The following is a 19,506-nucleotide window of genomic DNA, read 5'->3' as shown; positions in this document are numbered from 1 at the left end:
ATTCTTTCATTCTTTAGTGAGGTTAGAGTAAGTTCAGTTTTCCTACCACAGGCAATCACCAATATTTTGACTACCTGCTCAAATATCTGAATCCAGTAGATTTATTCTTGCATCCTTCCTTGCATCCTATATAATGCCAGCCACATATTAGACTCTCACTAACTACTTGCTAAAACACAACAAATGTCTCTCATAAACAATGGGCTCAGCTTGGTAGAGTCAAGAACTTCCCTCTCTCTTTTTTTAATTTTTCTTTTAGATTTAGGAGTCCGTGTGAACTTTTGTTACATAAACTCATGTCACAGGGGTTTGTTGTACATATTATTACGTCACCCAGGTATTAAGCTCAGTAATCAGTAGTTATCTTTCCTGCTCCTCTCCCTCCTCCCACCCTCCCACTTCAAGCAGACCCCAGGGTCTGTTGTTTTCTTCTTTGTGTTCATAAGTTCTTATCATTTAGCTCCCACTTATAAGTGAGAACATACAGCATTTGCTTTTCTATTCCTGCGTTAAGAACTTCCCTCTGTTTCAGCTGATTTTAGAGTTTCTCCTCTTTTATTCTTTTCCATTTAAATGTTGCAGAGCACACGATGTAAGCTGGCTTGATGACACTGTTTTCTCTTCTCACTTCTTAGCTCACCCAGGTGATGGTAGTTACTAGAAGAACTTACAGTTGCTTCTTGGGTGAAGCAGGAAAGTTAGGAGAAGGAGGGGTGGAAACCTTTGCACTGCTGATGGCTTACAACCCTCTTTTCTCTCCTTTATTTCCCCTATTTTGTCACATTCTTACTTCCAGGGCTTTGGAGGAGGAGCTCCCATAGATATCCATCAGGAAAAGTGGAATTTCCCACTCCTGTGGCAAATGGCTATTGTAAAAAAGACATGCCCACCCATACATTCAAGGTTAGAACTCTGAATGCATTTTCTAATAAAAATTTTATTCCATTTTATGATTAGCTTACAAAGGTACTGTTTCCAGTATGCTTTTAGTAGCACTACGGAGAAAATGAACAATTGTAGTCCATCTTTGGAAGTTATTTACCATCTCAAAAAGTGTTTTTAATTTGTATTTTTTTAAATATCAAAAAGCTTTAAAATTTCCCAAAATTGACAAATAAAACTCTGCAATTTGATCTGTGAATAGGAGAAGGATTTTAGTAAATATTCCTGCCTACCATCCAAATCCCCCCATCAGAACCTAGGGACTCATTTTCAGCAGCTAGCACTGTTGGCTGATAGCTCAGAGTGGAATTCTTCTCCAAGAATTTCTTTCTTTCAGAGGAAGCTGCCATAATGTTATGTCCAATGCTACACTTCCTCTTTGGCATCAGTCTTCATCCAGTGACTGGTCAATGGAGTTAAAGCCCTGGCCCTTTGTTTTATCTGGGGCATGTCTGGAGGGCTAGCTCAGTACCAAGAGTCCTTGCAAGTTATTTGCTACAATTGCTTCTTAGTTTTTTTCCTTTGTCCAGTCTTGATTCCTTCACTCACTTGTGAGTGTTGTTCCCATAAACTCTCCCTCCCAGCTCTTTCACACAATTTTCACCTCAAAGGGAACCAACCTAAAACAGAAAAGTAATGTATTACTTGGATCAACTTAAAGCTAGTTTAAGTAATCGCTCAAGATTTCTAATATTTCTCCTTCATATTTATTATGATAATTATATTAGCATATACAATTTTAATTTTAATTTAAAAATATGTACATGTGGTTTTAAAAGTCAAATAGTATTGCATTATTTAAAGGAAATAGTAGTGCCTTGTCCCATGACTCTCAAAGCCCTTTATCCTGCAATTTCATGAATTTTTAAATTGTAGTCATTACTTACTGACTTTCAATTATAACAAATTAAGATTTACATCTCTTCTACTCACTCCTCCATATTGCCCACTACCATTTCCCAACTAACCAATTTGAAAAACAAAGTCATTTGTTTATATAAGCTTTAGTATACGCCATTTCATAATAATCTTTGCTGCTGAGCCACAGAGCATATTTTGGTTACATTTCTTCTCCCTTTTTACAACTATTTTTCTTGAGATACATTATTTCCTTTTACTTTTAAAATTTAGTTGGTTTATCACTTTTGTACCTATTTCTAATTCATCCCAAAACTTTATGTAAAATGCCTCTTGGTATGGTAAGACATATCCCATTATCTTTCGGCGATAATTTTCTCCCCCATAGGAACATTTGACATCTGTCTTGGTGCCCCCTGTCTTTCTTTGTTCTAAACTGCTTTTTCTCTATACCTGGGGCACAACTGTCATCTTGGGACTTCTCTTCTCCATTGCCCTGAAACTTGCTGTTCTCTAGTGTTAATTCTGCGTATCTTGGATTGCATGCCTTCCTTTTTCTTGGCTTTTACCCTTTGCTTTGCTGGAGTGTGTTCTCCAGTACTTTGTGAGAATAGGTGCATCTCTGAAATCAATCGTTGAGTCAATGAATGTCTGAACTTTTTATCCCACTTTCACCTTTGCTTGACAGTTCTGTTGAATATACACTATAGGTTGTGGATAACTATCTTTTTAAGAGAGGCTTATTTCTATTTTATATTTAAGCAAATTATGTAGTGTACATTGCTGATCTGAAGAAAATACACAAAAGTCTTTGTACTTCTACTGTTTAAAAAATTATTTTTAATTGTCAGTAATTGTGCATATTCATGGGGTATATAGTGATGTTTTGAAACATGTAATGTCTGGTGGTCAAATCGGGGTAATTAACATATACATCATGTTGGAGGTGATTTTTTTTCTCAGAATTTCAAAGACATTGCTCCAATTATTGTCTTGAGAATTATGTCATTCTAATTTTTTATTATTTATATGTGACCTTTTAAAATGTTTGCTTTTTCTCTGTCATATAGTTTCTTCTTATGATCTCTTTTATTCCTGGTGTTTTACAATTTAATATTAAAGATCTTGTTTTGGTCAGTTTTAATTAATTGAATTGAAAACTCTTTGAGCTCTTTCAATCTGGAAACTCATGTACTTCAGTTCTGGTGAAATTTCTGATATTCTTTCATTGTTAAGCTCCTTTTCCTTTATTTCTGTTCTTTTATTAATTGTGTTCTTTTGTTCTGGAATTCCTATTAGACATCTTGTATCTTCTGAAATGGTTCTTTTGTTTAAACATATTTCTTGTAATATTTTCTTTGTCTTTGTGACCTTTGTTTTTTGATTGTTTTACTTTATGGGTAATTTATTCAACTTTATCTTCCAAGGTTGAGAAATACTATTATCTTATTTTTAATTTTCTGGGGGCCTTTTTTTGTTTTCTGAACACTACTCCACCTGTTTTAAAAATAGCATTCTAGGTCAGGTGCAGTGGCTCATGCCTATAATCTCAACACTTTGGGAGGCTGAGTTGGGCGGGTCACCTGAGGGCAGTAGTTTGAGACCAACCTGGCAAACATGGTGAAACCCCGTCTCTACTAAAAATAAAAAATTAGCCAGGCTTGGTGGTGGGTGACTGCAATCCCAATTAGTTGGGAGGCTGAGGCAGGATAATCACTTGAACCTGGGAGGTGGGGGTTGCAGTAAGCCGAGATCGTACCACTGACTCCATCTCAAAAAAAAAAAAAAAAAAAAAGCATTCTATTCTTGTTTTATAAATACTGTGTCTCTGAAGAGATTTTTTATAGTTGCTTCAAATTTTCTTCATGTGCCCACATGGTTCGTTTTCATTTGCTTATTTCCTTGTTTTAGTTTTGTCTTCGAAGTGAAATTCTCTCTACTTGTATCTGGTGATTTTTGGCCATCCATTCATATTTAAAAGTGCAACACTAAAAGATTAATTGAAATTTTTGTGTTCACTGGTGGAATTTTCCAACTGTTGGGACTCACTGTGAGGGACTGGATGAGAAAAAAACCATTTCTTTGGCAACCTCACCTTTCTCATATACTTTCCAGATTTTTCAGAGAAGAGAAGCTTCCCATCTGATGGAATATAAAACCACAAGCGTTCTGGCGGCTAAAGTGAAAGGAGCTAAGTATTTTACATTGAGCATACAGGATTTCATCCATTACCTTCATTATTTTTGATGTCTCCCAGCAGAGCCTCTCGTGTTTACCATCTCCAGAAATTAAACCACTTGGCTAGAGTAGAGAGGTCTAATTATTTTTTATATAGATTTAAAATAAATCTAATTGCCTTCAGCTTCACCTTACATGCCTGATATCAGAGATAGCTAGTGCCTTACCCAGGCTCTTTGTGGAATTCCAAGGTACCAATTGGTTTATCTTTTCATCACTCCCTTTCGCTTACCCCCAGCATCTGCCTCTCCTCTCTACCTAAGCACTCAATAGAGGGGAGAAGGTTGAAACCTAAGCTAATGGCCAGTTATCCATCTATTTTCCATTTTTCTCAATTTTGTTGACTTTTTCTATCTGTTGTATATTCTCTCCTATTCTGTTTATCTTGGTGAATTTGTGTATTTTTATTGTCATTTTAGTGGCCTTTCAAGAGGGAGCAGAGATACACTATTGTGTTCAATCTGTCATGGCTAACTGGAAGTTTTTAATTATTTGTTTAGTTCTGTCTTCCCTGCTCCACATTTATCTGGTTGAATTGAATGTCTGGGAATAGAGAAATGACTAACACATAAAAGGAGCTTAATAAATCTTCACTAAATAAATGGGGAGTTGCAAATTTATTTTAGTGTATAAATGCATATAACTTAACTAAAACTTACCTCAAATTATAAACTACTTGTCAAACTCTTTAAAAACTCCCCCGTGGCATTATCAGTAATGCCACGATGCCAAGAGGGAATTTTTAAAGAGTTTGACAAGGGTGGGCTGCTGTAGAAGAGTAGAACTCTGGGCAGGTGATGGTATTAGAGTTCTGGGCATGTGATGGTATGATTAGCTAATACTAACTCTGTGAGGGTCCATTCTAAAAATGAATATTGAATTTTTATCATATTAGAGCGAAGCAAACATTTTATCTCTTTTCCTCAACTTTAACAACAATTTACACCTAAAACAGAATTCACAGATATTGCTAATGCCCTGGTAGATGCTTAAGCAATTATTTGAACTGTATATGATATATTCAAGAAGATTATTGATTAAAGAAAGAAAGCATTTTATTTGAAAGTTTTACTTCATAATGACATTTCTCTTCAATTTCATCAATTTTCAGTAGAGTATTTTCATATCATTCTGTTCCCATGGTTGGAAAATTACCATTGTGATTGTTTTCTTCAGTAATTAGCAATTTTAAGACTGTGCAACAGAATCTGAATATGGTCTTGCATGATAAATTGAGAATAACATTTTAAAAGTCATAAGTTGTGCTACTTTTTTGTAATATTATATGCAGTCTGTTTTTAGGGGGTGGGTTTTGAAGTGACATATATAGATAATTCATCAGGGTAAAATTCAGTTACTTGATAGTTTTCATATGTTGTGTATATTGTCAAAAATCTAAAATTGCATTGCTACAAATTAGCCTGCCACATGCCGTACTCTGCCGTGTAACATATGGCCCAGCATACAGCAATAATCACCAAAATCTGTGTCAGTGCCTTCAGAGAAAATGAAATTGTCGCTGTAGAGGTGCAATGCTAGCAAATAAAAATGAAATCTTAAGTTTTACTTACACTTACATCTAATTCTTAAGGTTTAAAATATCACCTGAATAAGCTGTTTGGGTCATATATATAGGTCTAAATCTTTGAAGGTTTTCTCCACTATAGGCAATTAAAATAACTATTGAGTAGTTTGTTTTGACAACTGATTTTGACAAGTTAACTTTCACCTTACTAATTCTTTTGTGTAGGTACAGTTAAACTTTTCTCTTCTTGCTGCCTCGGAAGATTAATTTGTTGAATCACTGAACTTTGTATGAATTCTATCTATTTATTCTCAGAGGTACTTAATAAAAATATTATTTAAAAATGTGTTTTAGTTATTTGACTCGTTTTAAAAATCTTTTAAGTTTTACATATTGAAATAGAGCCTGATACAAATGGTCATGTTTTATAAACTATAAAAGCATGTTGAGAATCAAATAAGTTACTGCATAAAATTAATTTTTATATATGAGATTACTTATGTTTAATGTATATTTGTGTGCATATGGTTCAATAATGATATCTTAACAATATAAATTTTTTCTATGATTAGTTTTTTTCTAAGGAATGGTATGGGAAACTAAGTGTTGTGGAAAATTACTTGCTATGCAAAGTTCCCAAGTGACTATTGACAATGCAAGGAGGGCTCCAGTATTAGAATCTAACCTGCAACACTGCCTTGAATCCTAGAAAGGGAATGTGAGATATATTAAAAACATTGGTCTTGAATATTAATGACTTCTTCCTAACATGAAGAGTTATTTAGTTCTTTGGCAAGTGGTCCTCAGGTCATCTTATTATTATATAGGCCACTTTACTTTGTCTTGTCTTTAAATACCTTTTACTTAGCTCATTGCATTGTACCTTAATTTTTAAGTTAGCTATTCCAGTTAAGAAATTTCCACATATTCTATCTCAGAAGGTTCATTTATCCAACAAATATTTATCTGGCACACACTATGTATTGGATACTGTTTTAGGTGCTGGAAATATAGCAACAAACAAAACAGACAAAAATCTATGCCCTTATATTCTTGTTATATCCTAGCTTACATTTTAGTAGGGGAAGAGATGTACTAAACAGGATAAATAGAACTATATATGGTATGTTAATCTGAAATTAAGGTACTAAAGGAGAAAAAAAGTAGGGAAGGAGACAGATGGTTTATTGGTAGAATAGCTCTTCAATTTTAGATAGGATGACTAGGAATGCCTTTTGAAGAGAATAGATGTGAGAGGGAGCTGAGTGACTGTTTGGAGGAAGAGAATTCCGGATGGGGGAAGAAGAGAAAAAGTCCCAAGGCAGGAGGGTGCCGGGTATTTATAGGAGGAGCCTAATGTGTCTAGAGTAGAGTGGACACTCTGGACAGTAGTTAAGGAGGAGGTCTGGGACGTAATAAGTGTGAATGTGAGGAGCAGATCATGTGGGTCCTGGTAAGTCCATACTGAGAGTGAAATGGGAAGCCACTGCAAGGTTTTGAGCAAGGATGGGTGTGACTGATAGGTTTTAACAGAATTGCCTTGGTTTCTAGGTTAAGGATAGCATTAAAGGAGCAAGAGCAGAAACGGAGATCAGAAAGGAGTCTAATGCACTAATCTAGAGAGAGATTGGTGACTTCAACCTGGGGACTATTAGTAGTGATGTGGACAGAGGCTAGATTTTGAAGATAGAGCAAAGAAGATTTGCTAATAAATGAGATGTGAGGTATGACAGAAATGTAATTTCCCTAATCATCAGGGAAATGTAAATCAAAACCACAGTGAAATATCATCTTATCCCAGCTAGAATGGCTATTACTAAAATGACAAAAAACATCAGAAGCTGGCGAGGATACAGAGAAAAGGAAACTCTTATACACTGTTGGTAGGAATGTAAATTCCTATAGCCATTACGGTAAATAGTATGGAGATTTCTCAAAAAACTAAAAACAGGACTACCATCCAGTCCAGCAATCACACTACTGGTATTTATCCAAAGGAAAGAAAATCATTATACCAAAGGGATACCTGCACCCCCATATTTACGGCAGCACTATTCACGATAGCAAAGATATGGAATCAACCTAAGTATCCATCAACAGGTGAATGGGTAAAGAAAATGCAGTATATATACACAATATAATACTACTCAGCCATAAAAAAAATAATAAAATCCTGTCATTGATAGCAACATGGATGGAACTGGAGGACATTATGTTAAATGAAATAAACCAGATGGAGGAAAACAAATATTGCATGTTCTCACTCATATTTGGGGCTAAAATTGTTGATCTTAGAAAGGAAGAAAGTAGAATGTTAGTAACCAGAGCCTGAGAAGGGTGGGAGAGCCTGAAGATTGTTTAATGGGTACAAACACAAAGTTAAGCAGAAGGAATAAGTTTCGATGTTCAATAGCATAGTAGTATGACTATAGTTAACAACAATGTATTGTATATTTCAAAATAGCTATAATAGAGGACTTGAAATATTCTCAACACACAGAAATTATAAATGCTCAAGGTGATGGATACCCCAAGTAACCTGACTTGATCGTTGTAGAGTCTATGCATGTAATAAGATACCACATGTACCCCATAAAAATGTATAAATACTATGTTTAACACTTTTTCTTAAATACAGAAAAAGAATTTAAGTTTGGCTTTTTTAGGTATGAGATGCCCATTAAACATTCAAATGAAAAGACTGACTGGGAAGTTGGATATTCAAGTCTGGAATTTAGAAGACAGACATGAGCATATAATTTGGGAGTTATCAATATACATAGATGGTATTATAAGCTCTGAGACTGATGATCCCATTTATGGAAACTATGACAGTTTCTGCCATTATTAAGAAAGGTCATCATATCAGATTTTTAAAGTAATGATATTTTTAAGGTAATGGTATTTTAGGGATGCTAAATTCTTTGCAGTTTCTAGGACTAAGTATATTTTTCCAGGCTTAGAAGAGGTGCAGGTGATAAAAGTATTTGTCATATAAAACAGAAAAAAAGGTTATATTAAAATGTTAAATAAAAAGGAGTATGCAAAATTATATACATTATTTAATCAGAATAATGTAAAATATGCTTAGACAAATATGCGAAGGAAATCTGACATTTTTAATGATGATTGTCTTGAGTATTAGGAGTATTTGTAAAATTTTTCAATTTTCCAAACTTTTATTTATTCTCCAGTTTTTTTCATACAAATATGGATGATTTTTAAGATGAAAATAAAAAGTTTCTTCCTGTGAGCTGATCAATTAATGCTTGGATTCCTAACAGAACCCAGTGCCTAACTGCACTGAATTTCCTCATTTATGATTATATGTGTTATGATATAAAAACATAGAAATTGACAGTGAAGGGCAATCACCAGTCTCACCTAGATACCATACAATAACTATTTAGCTTATTTACAATTTATCAGTACCTGAGACAAGATTTTCTAAACAAACCAAAAAGAAAACAGGCATCATATTCATATTCAACTTAATCCATGAATCTCACTATATTCAGGCTGCCCATTATTTCCAAATCAAATTGATGCAATTTCCAGCTCCCTTTTTGGTCTCTGATCTCCTTCTCCAGCACACAGGCTCCCTTTGGGATTTCTTTTTTAACATGAACTTTCACCATGGGGTTTTTTTTTTTTCACCTTGTTCTTCCAGACACTCTGAAGAGTTTTGATTCTTCAAGGTTTACTTCAAAGTACTTCAAAGAGGGACCTCCTGAAGTGGGGTAAAATAGATTTAACAATACTAACCTACCTCATAAGGCTGCTGTGAGGAATAATAATACAAAGGACTACAAAGCACTTTGTAAATATAAAGTTCTATACAAACGCTTAATAATAATTACTGGGCACAGCACAATGTAGTCTTTTGTGCATTTTTAGAAGTGCCAATGAGTACGCTAAGTTTCCTACCTCCAGCCATTTTTTGATTCCTATAATAAAAGTGTGTTATTTTAAATTGTGTACAGAACATCCTTGTGCTCCATGTCTTGGATGCATTCCCAAGAAAGAACTGAAACGTCAGGCTTGGGAAAAGAAGCAGGGCATCCCAGGTGCAGCTCTCTTCATGTTGGAAGATGTTTTGGCATAGCAGGAAAACCAGAGATGGATAACCCTATGTTATTTGTTTCTCTGACTGGACAGATATATGTTCTGTCCATTGGCAATATAGTTGTGATATGCAGGGCTGTGCTGTCTGCCTTCAGAGCAACATCAAAATTTACTTAAATTGTGCAATCTCACCTCTATTTTTGATGATGTAAGGGAATCAACCATATGCTTTAAATTTTCATCAATTGTCACTGGCATTAAACAGTTTCAAATTTCTTGTGTTTTTTAAGAGTTTCTTTTACCCACCCCTTTAAATCACTGGACGTTTACAGTTTTGGCCTACCAGTCTCGTTTCTCACATCATTCCTTCAGTGTCTGAAAGGTACCCACAATCACTTTGGAGACCATCTACTTGTGGATATTGGAGTTTTCAAGAAATTATTTTTGTAATCAAAATAGTTTTGATATAGAAATCTTCTTATAATTTTTTTCTGAGATGAAGTCTGTATTAATCCATTTTGCATTGCTATGAAGAAATCCCTGAGGCTGGGTAATTTATAAAGAACATAGGTTTATTTGACTCACAGCTCTGCATTGTGCTGTCATCTGCTGAGCTTCTGGTGAGGCCTTGGGAAGCTTTTACTCAGGGCGTAAGGCAGGGGGAGTAGGTGCATCACATGGCAAGAGAAGGAGCAAGAGAGATTCCAGGTTATTTCAAACAATCAGTTTTCAAGTGAACTAATACAATGAGGACTCACTCATTACTGTGGAGAGGGCACCAAGCCATTCCTGAGGGATCTGCCTTCCTCCCACCAGGCCCCACCCCCCAATATTGGGGACCACATTTTAACATGAGATTTGGAGGAGACAAGCATCTGACCTAAATCTTCTCCATAATAGTCTCCTATTATAGTAGCTTTTATTTATTTATTTATTTATTTTTTATTTTTATTATTATTATTATACTTTAAGTTCTAGGGTACATGTGCATAACGTGCAGGTTTGTTACATATGTATACTTGTGCCATGTTGCTGTGCTGCACTCATCAACTCGTCAGCACCCATCAACTCGTCATTTACATCAGGTATAACTCCCAATGCCATCCCTCCCCTCTCCCCCCTCCCCATGATAGGCCCCCGTGTGTGATGTTCCCCTTCCCGAGTCCAAGTGATCTCATTGTTCAGTTCCCACCTATGAGTGAGAACATGCGGTGTTTGGTTTTCTGTTCTTGTGATAGTTTGCTAAGAATGATGGTTTCCAGCTGCATCCATGTCCCTACAAAGGACACAAACTCATCCTTTTTGATGGCTGCATAGTATTCCATGGTGTATATGTGCCACATTTTCTTAATCCAATCTGTCACTGATGGACATTTGGGTTGATTCCAAGTCTTTGGTATTGTGAATAGTGCCACAATAAACATACGTGTGCATGTGTCTTTATAACAGCATGATTTATAATCCTTTGGGTATATACCCAGTAATGGGATGGCTGGGTCATATGGTACATCTAGTTCTAGATCCTTGAGGAATCACCATACTGTTTTCCATAATGGTTGAACTAGTTTACAATCCCACCAACAGTGTAAAAGTGTTCCTATTTCTCCACATCCTCTCCAGCACCTGTTGTTTCCTGACTTTTTAATGATCGCCATTCTAACTGGTGTGAGATGGTATCTCATTGTGGTTTTGATTTGCATTTCTCTGATGGCCAGTGATGATGAGCATTTTTTCATGTGTCTGTTGGCTGTATGAATGTCTTCTTTTGAGAAATGTCTGTTCATATCCTTTGCCCACTTTTTGATGGGGTTGTTTGTTTTTTTCTTGTAAATTTGTTTGAGTTCTTTGTAGGTTCTGGATATTAGCCCTTTGTCAGATGAGTAGATTGCAAAAATTTTCTCCCATTCTGTAGGTTGCCTGTTCACTCTGATGGTAGCTTTAAGAAGGCTGAGGCAGGAGAATGGCGTAGACCCGGGAGGCGGAGCTTGCAGTGAGCTGAGATCCGGCCACTGCACTCCAGCCTGGGTGACAGAGCAAGACTCCGTCTCAAAAAAAAAAAAAAAAAAAAAAAAAGAATGAACTTGGTTTTCTAAAGCACAAGGCTGTATCACTGTCACATCTGAGAGAGAATAGGGCCTGCGCTGGAGGGAAACTGTGTATACTCTCTGGTTTAAAAAAAAAGGGAAATCTTTGGTGTGTAAGAGGGTGAAATTCAGTGTAGGGAATATCTGATCAAGATATTCATTTTTCAATAGACATTGATTCAGTTGCTACTGAGTTTATGTACTGTATATGGTGCTGGGGACAAGTTAATGACAAATAAGACACAGTATCTGGCCTTGAGCTAATCAAAGCTTGATAGTTGAGTTAGACATATTAAAATGCAATCTGAATAAGATGACATACATATTACAAAGAAGGTATTGTACAAAGTGAGATTGCAACTAGAAAGATGGAAATACTCTTCTTGAGGGAGTCAGGAAATTTTCACAAAGGAAGTGACATTTGATCTGGGTCTGGATGATTATTAAGCATTTTCCAACATTTGAGGAGTTTGGGCATAGTAACTGATTTATGACCTTTCATGGCATAATTGGAAATGGTGAGAAAGTCAAAGTGGCTGAAGAATTGATTAAAAACGGAGATGAAAATGGAAAGATTGGCTGGGGCCATAGTGAGAGGAGCCACGTGTGTTATCCCAAAGAGTTTGGGATGCCCTTATATGTGGGGGAGTTAGCTAAAGTTTGCATGATTATATTTGTGTTTTAGAGAGATGACTCTGATACTGTATGGAGAACAGTCTAATTTAGGAAACCGCTGAAATTGTTAGACTTTGTCTAAAAGAAGCCTGCAAATCCTTCTGAGTAAGCATCCCAGATACTCATATCTGGATGTAGCAGTTGCTTCCGAGGCCAACCTCTCAGCAACGTCCTTAGGAATGCCTGCTAATACTTGAGAGGCATATGGCTTCTTTCCGACTAAAACATCTTTAGCTTTTGTAAGCCACAGTGCCTCTGGCTGAATGGTAGATAAAACCTCTAGTATAATTTTAGTAGTTTGGTGATGATCAGGAATCTTCAAGATAGGTGGGAGTCTTTTTTGTTGTTTCAGTTTAATCTTGCTAACGTCTCCTGCACATGGAGATAAATCCTTAAATAGAGTTTACACAACAGATTTTTTTACACTTTTCAATTAGTCTAATCATACTACAATTTCACTTGACTACAAATATAGCAACAGCAATTATACTTTATGCCTAATTGCTAATTGCCTATAAACTAAAGATTACTTACTTTTGCAGACTGCTAGTTCAGGTTTACAGAGCATCATGTATTCAATTCATAACAGTGCCCACCAGCAATGTGAATTTCAATCTATATTCTTAACATATTAGATGAATTGGCTACATCCATCGGGCATTCCCTTTACTACTTATGTTTTTGCTCTTGAGATATATGAATTTTTACCCAACCCTTTTTTAATTCAGAAATTTCATTTTATTTTTTAAATCAGTATTACTGAAAAGTAATTTATATAAAGTAAAATGCACATATTTTAAGTTTACAGTTCAAAGATTTTTGAAAAGCACATGTACTTTCAAATGAGTACCACCAATCCATTTAAGACACAGAATTTTTTTTTCACCCCAGCACACTCCCTCAGGCCCCTTTGCAGTAAACCCATTTTACAGAGTGGTATAATGGACATCAGAGAATCAGAACAGAGGAAGGCAGGAGGGGAGTGAGGGATAAAATCTACATAACAGGCACAATGTACAACCACTGATCTGATTTCTATCTCTGTAGATTAGTTTTGCCTGTGTTAGGACTTCAGAAAAATTCAAGTCATATAGTAAGTACTCTTTTGTATTAGGTTTCTTTTTGAGATTAAATCACATTGTTGCATGTACCAGTAATTGGAGCCTTTCTTTCATGAGTACTAGTCAATTATATGAATATGTCACAATTTGTTTATTCATTCACCTGTTGACAGACATTTGTATTATTTCTAGTTTTGCCTATTATGAATAAAATTGCTGTAAATGTCAGTGTACAAGTCTTCTTTGGGGAAATATTTTTTCTGTTTCTCATAGGAAAACACTAAGGAATAGAATTGATGGTTTTATGGAAAGTGCATGTTAAATTTTATATGAAATTGCCAAATTGTTTTCCACAGTGTGCCATTTTATTCTCATCAGCAATGTGTGAGAGCTCTGGTTGCTTCACATCCTGATTTGTTATTGCCAGTTTTAAAGTTTTAGTTGTTCTAGTAAATCTGCAGTGGAATCCGATTGTGATTTCTTGATGACTAATTATGTTAAACATTTTATAAATGAGTTATCTTCATATTATTTCAAGAGTTTAAAAAATTTATCCTGGCTATATCTGTTACGAAATACATGTATTGTGAATATTTTTCCCAATCTGTGCCTTATATTTTCATTTTCTCAATGGTATCTTTCAAAGAGCAGAAGAGTTAAATTTTAATAAAGTTTAATTTGTTAATTTTTTTAATGGCTTGTGTTTTTTTGTGTCCTGCCTAATAAATAATTGCCTATTCAAGTTTGTAAAAATTTTCTACAATATCTTGTTCTAAAAGTTTTATAGTTTTATACATTGAGGTTTATAACTTATTTAAAATTAATGTTTGCATATGGTGTGAGGTTCTTTTTATTTTTCATTTGGATATCCAGTTATTCTAGCATGATTTGTTGGAAAGATTTTTATTTCCTTATTGAATTGACTTGGCATTCTGCTGAAAATTAGTTGGCAATATGTATGGTTCTATTTCAGAATGGTCTACTCCATTCCTGTCATCTATGTTTCTATCTTTTTGCCATTATTACCCTGTCTTAATTACTGAAATTTTATACAAGTCTTAAGATCAGGTAGCATAAGCTCTCCTACTTGATTCTTTTTCAAAATAATTCAGCAATTCTAGCTTCTTTGCATTTTCATATGCATTTCAGAATCTGCTTGCCAATTTCTCCAAAATTGCTATTGGAATTTTTATTGATATTGCATTGAATTACATATCAATTTGGGGAGAACACAGTTTTTCAAACTATTGATTCATAAACATGGTGTAACTCATTTATATAGATTTGTTTAATATATCTCAGCAATGTTTTATAATTTTCTGTGCAGAGGTCTTGCATATCTTTCGTTAAATTGATACCTATGCATTTTATGTCTTTGAAAGACATGAAAATTGTTTTTAGAAATCTCATTTCCAATTATTTTTTGCTAACATGTGGAAATACTAATTCCTGGATATTGACCTTTTATCTTGCAACTTTGATAAGTTCTCTTACTGATTGTAGTAGTTTTCTTGTAAGTTCCTTAGAATCATGTTCTCTGAAAATGAAGATTTCCTTTTTTTTCTTTCCAATATATGGACTTTTAAAATTTCTTTTTATTGCCTTTTTATTTTGGCTAAGATATCCAGCACAAGATTGAATAGAAATGCTAAGAGCAGATATCCTTGACTTATCTCCAATGCTGTGAAGAAAACATTCAAACTTTTATCATGAAATATGTTTTCTGTAAGATTTTTCTTCATAAGATTGAGGATGTTCCCTTAATTTATTGTTTGCTGAGATGTTTCTTTTTTTGTAATGAATGAAGGTTGAATTTTTAAAAGGTATTTTAGACCTACTGTGATGATTATGATTTTTCTTCTATATTGTTAATTGAACAATTTGTTCAATTTTCAGCAAATCTTACATTCCCTGTATAAATATCACTTTTTAATATAAGTTATTTTCCTTTTATATATCACTGGATTCAATTTTCTAATACCTTTGAGTATTTTTGTGCCCATATTCACGATGGATATTGATGTTTAATTTTCTTTGTTTTAACATGTTCATCAGATTTTTATATGACAGTTTTGATGGCCTCACAAAGTGAATTGAGAAGTGCTTTTTCTACCTCTGTTTTTATGGAAGAATGTTTTAAGATTATGTTTATTTTATTTTTTCTAAATGTTTGGTAAATCTGAGTTAAACTACCTGGGCCTGATGTTTTCGTTTTGGGAACATTTTGATTACGAGTTCAGTTTCTTAATTTTTTTATTGAAACAAAATATTTTACATATTATGGGGGTACATGTGAATATTATTGCATGGATAAAATGTGTAATGATCAGGTCAGGGTATTTGAAATAGCCATCATCTTGAGTATCATTTCTATGTGTTGGTACAAGTCCTCTCTTTTAGCTACTTTGAAATATACAATACATTGTTGCTAACTATAGTGACTCTACTCTGCTAGTGAATATCATTATCTGTGACCATCTTCATCATTTTGCTGTTTTTGACTTAATGTCTGTTTTATTTGATATTAGTGTAGCTACTCCTACTCAGTTTTGGTTTTCATTTGCATGGAACATCTTTTTCCATTTGTTTACTTTGAATCTGTATGTGTCTTTACAGGTAAAGTATGTTTCTTATAGAGAGCATATAGTTGGATCATGTTTTTTATCCATTTAGACAATCTGTATTTTTTTATTTTTATTTTTTATTTTTTATTGTATTTATTTATTTATTTATTTTACGGAGTCTCACTCTGTTGCCCAGGCTAGAGTGCAGTGGCACGGTCTCGGCTCACTGCCAACTCAGCCTCCCGGGTTCATGTCATTCTCCTGCCTCAGCCTCTGAATAGCTGGGACTACAGGCGCCCGCCACCATGCCCAGCTAATTTTTTGTATTTTTAGTAGAGACGAGGTTTCACCATGTTAGCCAGGATGGTCTCGATCTCCTGACCACGTCGTGGTCCACCCACCTCAGCCTTCCAAAGTGCTGGAATTACAGGCATGAGCCACCGCGCCCGGCCGATAATCTGTATTTTTTAAGTGGAGAATTTAATTTATTTACATTTAAGGTTATTATTGATATGTGAGGTTTTATTACTGTCATATTCTTAATTTTATCTGATTGTTTTTTATATTCATTGTCTCTTTTTCTCTTATTTTTTGTCACTGTGCTTCGGTGGTATACTGTAGTGGTACCACTTGAGTTTTTCCTCTTCCTCATTGGTGTCTTTGGCTTACCAGTGAGTTTTATACTTTCATATGTTTTCATCATGGTAAATGTTGTCCTTTCATGTTCAAGCTTAAAACTATCTTGAACATTTGTTGTAGGACCAGTATAGTGGTAATAAATTCCCTCAGTATTTGCTTATAGAGGAAAGACTTCATTTCTCTTTCATTTATGAAGGATAATTTTAATGGATATAGTATCCTTGGATGGCAGTTTTATTCTTTCAGCACTTTGAATATGTCATTTTTCATTCTCTCTTGGCCTGTAAGGTTTTTGTTGAGAAATTTACTGATCTAGTCCTTTGTTGATACTTCTGATTATATTTTTTATTTCATTCAGTGAGTTCTTCAGTTCCAGAATTTCTGTCTGATTCTTTTTAAAAATATCTAGCACTCTGTGGTAAATTTCTCACTCTTATTCTGAATTATTTTTTTGATTACCCTGTACTGTTTTTCAGAATCTTCTTGTATCTCATTGAACTTCTTAAAATCAGTATTTTTAATTCTTTATTAGGGATTTTTAAATTTCTTTTTGATTGAAATCTGTTGCTGAAGAGCTATTGTGTTCCTTTGGAGGTGTCTTTTTTTGTGTTTTTGCTTTCTCATTTCTTTCTGTGTCTTGCATTTGTATCTGTACCTCTGGTATAATAGTTACTTTTTCCTTTTTTTTTTTTTTTGCAATTGCTTTCATATGGGAAGAAGTTTTCCTGAAAATATTTGTATGTTGTTGGTTGGGTAGGGTGCTTTGGCTTTGATTTTGGGTGTATGCAGTAGTGTGATCTCTGGGATTTTTGGTTGTAAACAATGTCAGTGATAGCTGTGATTTCCTTAGTGGCTTAGGGTACAGTTATTAATGCTGGCTGTGATGAAGTTTTGCTGGGGGCCAGAATAACAGATGGCCCAGTTGTGGGGCCTCAGTGGTGGCAGTGACTGAGCATGTCTGTCCTTGGGCCCCAGGTGGCTTGTGCTGGCACTTGTGTTGTTAGGCCCAAGCAGTCTGATTTGGGGGCCTCCACATGGTTTGCTTGGATGTTGGTAGTTTCTATCTCTTGGCCTGATGGTGGTACATGTGGGTGAATGCCAGCTGTGGTGGTATCAGCATGTTATGTCAGCCTGTCCTCAGACCCTGGGAGGAGTGTTCATGTGCCAATAGTGGTAGACTGTACTGAGTGATTTCCAGGCCCCTGGACAGCATACTGAATGATTGAGGGGATGGGACTGGGCTAGCAGACTTAGGCTGTTTTGAAGTGTGTTCAGGTGCTTGTCGTCATAGGCAGAGGCAGGGTGATTCCCAGGCTGTTAGTGGAATGCTGAGGTGTGGAGAGTGGCAGCGGTGCTATGGATCTGCCACTGGGAATATCACTCCTCCAGTGACTGAGGTGAGGTCACTCTCAGTGGGAGTAGCATAGGGAGGTAGCTGGGGAACATGCAGTTTCCTCATGCCTCAATCACACAGCAGCCTACATCGATATTGGTGGGATTTTTACTCAAGACATGTGAAAGCACCTGGCCTGCGCTTTCTATCCTTGCCTTGGTGGTGGCAGCAGCAACAGCAGCCCAGATCCAGGCCCCCAGGGCAGGACATAGACCTGTGGAGGCTAGGCTTTTGGAATGGTGCCAGCTGCAGATGGAGTTATCACCATGGCATGGGGTGGAGCACATTTCAGCAGGAGCAGTGTAGGCAGGTGTCTGTGGGGAGTGTGGTTTGCTTGCACCTCAGTTCTCTAGAAGCCTGCAGCAGCAGTGGTGTGATTTGTCCTTGAAGTTTATAAAAGACCTCAGGTTCCTCTCTGCCCCTTTCATTGGTGGCATGGGTGGCATCAGCCTCAGAGCAGGATGCAGTCCTCTGGGGCCTTGGCTTTCAGAATGGCACCAAGCCGCAGTTTCCCAGGGCTCAAAAACCTATGGGCATCTGCAGGAGTTCCCTTTCTGGAACAACGCCTCTGTGTAATCTCTAGGTTACTCCCTGTGTTAGTTTTGATACATGTTTCAAGGGGTTCTCTCATGGCTAAGACTGTAAAAGACCATAATGCAAGTATGGAATGCTGAGGGTATGTCTCTTACAGTTTCCCCATGTCTGGGAGCTTCCCTCAGTTCCCAGGCAATCCTGTCTGAGAAGGCTTTCTCATCTCCCTTGTCTTACTTGCTTCTGGTGCTTCTCATCACTTCTCTTTCGCGTCCCAGTGTACTCTCTTAGACAACCTACTTGAAGTGTGAATATCTACTTGCTATTTTTGTTCCTATCCGTGGAGGAGGCATATTCTGGTTGCATCCAGTCAGCCATCTTGAGCCCCAGAGACAATTTCTTTAGCAGATTTAGAACTATTCATAGTTGCTACTTGTTCTTGTATCGGTTTTAGTCTTATTTTTTCAAGAAACTTGTCAATTTCATCTAAATTTCCAAATTTATTGGCATAAAATTATTTATAGTAGTCCCCTAGTATTTTTCCAATGTCTTTTTGAACTGCAATGATATCCTTCATTTCATTCTTGATGTTGGTAATTTGTGCATTTCTTTCTCTTTTAATTCTTAATAGTTTTGTATAGGTATATTGATTTTTATTAATCTTTTTAAAGAACGCATTTTGTTAGTTTTTTCCTAATGTTCTCTATATTCTATTTGTACTGGTATCAGCTCTTGTGTGTATTATTTCTTTCCTTTTACTGACTTTGCATTGTTTCTTCTTTGCTTTATGGCTTTTTACATAGGAATTTATGTCACTGTTTTAAAAGCTTTCTTCTCTTCTAGTATATTCATTTAAAAGTATAAATTTTGTCCAAGCATTGTTTCAGCTAAATGCCACAAATTTTGATATATTGTACTTTTAATAACATTT

At 35.7% G+C, this 19,506-nt stretch overlaps 1 long non-coding RNA gene across 1 annotated transcript in view; it reads right to left on the bottom strand.

Moving 5' to 3' along the window:
- The window catches only part of LOC139357165 (uncharacterized), a 178,207-nt gene that overhangs the window by 12,726 nt on the left and 145,975 nt on the right, over window positions 1–19,506 (bottom strand). Inside the window, exon 4 of the long non-coding RNA XR_011609898.1 lies at window positions 4,033–4,101. This is a non-coding gene — a long non-coding RNA (uncharacterized lncRNA). The remainder of the gene's footprint in view (window positions 1–4,032; window positions 4,102–19,506) is intronic.

Source organism: Macaca nemestrina, chromosome 11, assembly GCF_043159975.1.
Source record: "Macaca nemestrina isolate mMacNem1 chromosome 11, mMacNem.hap1, whole genome shotgun sequence".
In the NCBI taxonomy this organism is placed as follows: Eukaryota; Metazoa; Chordata; class Mammalia; order Primates; family Cercopithecidae; genus Macaca; species Macaca nemestrina.
Note: the sequence above shows the minus strand (reverse complement) of the source record. Positions and strands in the feature narration are given on the sequence as shown.